The sequence below is a fragment of the Mirounga angustirostris genome, unplaced genomic scaffold (assembly GCF_029215605.1).
Source record: "Mirounga angustirostris isolate CCGP_5_RB_7025 unplaced genomic scaffold, mMirAng1.0.hap1 SCAF_7, whole genome shotgun sequence".
In the NCBI taxonomy this organism is placed as follows: domain Eukaryota; kingdom Metazoa; phylum Chordata; class Mammalia; order Carnivora; family Phocidae; genus Mirounga; species Mirounga angustirostris.
In genome coordinates this window covers 54,934,244-54,936,613 of record NW_026991715.1, presented here as the reverse complement: position 1 = coordinate 54,936,613, position 2,370 = coordinate 54,934,244, and positions in this window count along the sequence as shown.

The window sequence follows — 2,370 nt, the reverse complement described above, 5'->3', positions numbered from 1 at the left end:
CAGGCAACCATCATTCTACTTTCCATCTCTATGAATTTGAATGTTTTAGATATCTAATGTAAGTGTCATCATATTATATTGATCTTTTTGTGACTGGCTTTTTTCCCTCCGCATAATATCCTCAAGGTTCATCCATGTTGTAGCATTTGTCAGAATTTCCTTCCTTTTTAAGGATGAATAGTATTCCATTGGTGAACACACAACATGTTGCTTATCCATTCATCGGTTCATGGACACTCCGGTTGCTTCTACCTCTTGGCTATTGTGACAAATGTTGCTATGAATATGGCTGTGCAAATATCTTTTTGAGATGCTGTTTTCAATTCTCCTGGGGATATAGACCATTGTTTCTCATGTTCAATGGTCACTGGAGAGAAAAAAGAAGGGGAAACTACCTAAAAATTTTAAAACTTCACCAAAAGCTGTGTAAAAACCCATAAAGACAGTGTAACAGCCCAGCCAAGAGAGGAGAGAAACCCACAGCCATACTGAGCAGTTCCAGAAGCAATTTCTAAGCCCCAAATGTTGGGCAGCTGCCAACCCTTGTGGGGCTAGAAAAGAATCTGGAGCTGCCATATCCGATTCCCTCATGGGTTCCTCAGTGATACCACAGTTAAATCCTTGCTTTGGGTCCTGCATTCAGCTGGGCATTATTTGAAATTTGTTCTCATAGAGAGTCAAGTCTAAATAGCTGGAGATTCTAGCCATAATAACCAGCCACTCCCAGCTCTGCTCTAGAGGCTCTAGACAGAAGGCAATAGTCATAAAAGATGTTGTTTAGCCTGCAGGTGTTTTTTCTCCTTAGCTGTGGAAAGAAAGGCTTGGCCTATCAGCAGAGCCCAACTGCACACCATCTGGGCTCTCAGGGGAAGGTGGATGGAAGTGTGGTTTGCTCTAGCCTTGTTGTGTAGGGCTAGATGCATGGCAGATATCCTTTACAGAGACCCTGTGTATCTCTCCCCTTTCTGGGAGAGAGGGGGGCTTGTAGGAGGTCCCCATGTCCCCTAAAAAGGCCTGGTTCTGGGGGAAGCAGGGAGAAGCAAAAGGTGAGGATGCCTCATCCCTCTGGCAGGAGCTGTCCCTTCTAAGGTTCTTAGCTACAAGTACCAGGCTGCAGCTGTCTCTAGGGGAATGGGTGGGGGTGGCAGAAAGCAGTGGAAACGTGCTCAGGGCTCAAAATTTTTGTGCTTGAAGCCTAAGAAGAGAGGCTTGGTGCCTTCTGTCATCACTCCGCACTAAGGGGGCTTCTGGCTGGCATCCCCCGATGGGCTAAGTCAAACAGGCCTGGAAGGGAGCAGGGCGTGGCTCTGGTCCCAGAGGCATGCTTCCCAGAGGCTGTGTTCTCTGGCTCCGGAGGGCAGGGGCTGCTTGGAGCTGCCTCATTGGTTGTGCACACTGGCCCCTTTTCAGGATCTGCACTTGGAATCCTGATAGAGCTGGAAGGGGCCCTGGAGATCTTCTGGTTCAAGCTAGTCATTTTATAGAAGTTTTAATCTAGTCGGACACGTGAAATGACTTGCCCCAGGCCACAATGTTAAAAAAGCAGATCCAGCAGCATAACCCGAAAGTTTCTTTCCTTCGCCTTGCAGGTCTTCCTCTGAAGTTAGGCACAGAGTCTCAGGCTAGTTGTCTCAAGCATGATAAACACAGCTTCAGTCAGGAAAGAGGCCATCACAAGGACATGTACAATGCCAGCAGGTAATAACAGGTACGTGCAGGATGTAGAAAAATTTGGCTTCAGTCAGTTCAAAAGATGGCTCTTCCTGAAATCTCTCTGCTACTAATCAAGTTCTTGAAAGAGTCTCTCTTCACAGAGAGAACCTATATTCTCCGGCTCCATTTAGTTATTTTCTCGAGCTGAGCAAAAAATCCTCTCTTCTGGTCACCCGAATAATAGTTCTTTTCTGAGACTTCAAATCGATAAACCCAAATGATCTTTTCTCTTTGTTGATCTGTCTTCCATTTTCTCCTTGATTGGCTTCTCCAGACCTGGATGTATTTGACCTGTCTGCAGAAGCCAGGGCAGTACCTCTCCCAGTAATCTGGAGCCTTCCACACCGAGCCCAGACGATCCAGATCGCAGCTACTGCCTATCCCTGAGTATCTTCTATGCGCCAGAAGCATTCCCATATACTATCCTAATCTTCACAGCAGTCCTAAGTGACAGCTGCAGTGACACTCTGCAGGGCCTGAGGCTGGGAGGCTCTGCTGTGCTTGAAGTTCTAAGAGGGAAAGGGAATGGGAGAGGGAGGGGGAGCAGGGGAGAGCGAACGGGAGTGAGAGAGGGATTGGGAGCAGGGGAGAGGGAGTGGGAGAGGGTATTGCATTCAGGCCTGACTGAGGAGGATCTTTCCCCTCACCACAGCCCAC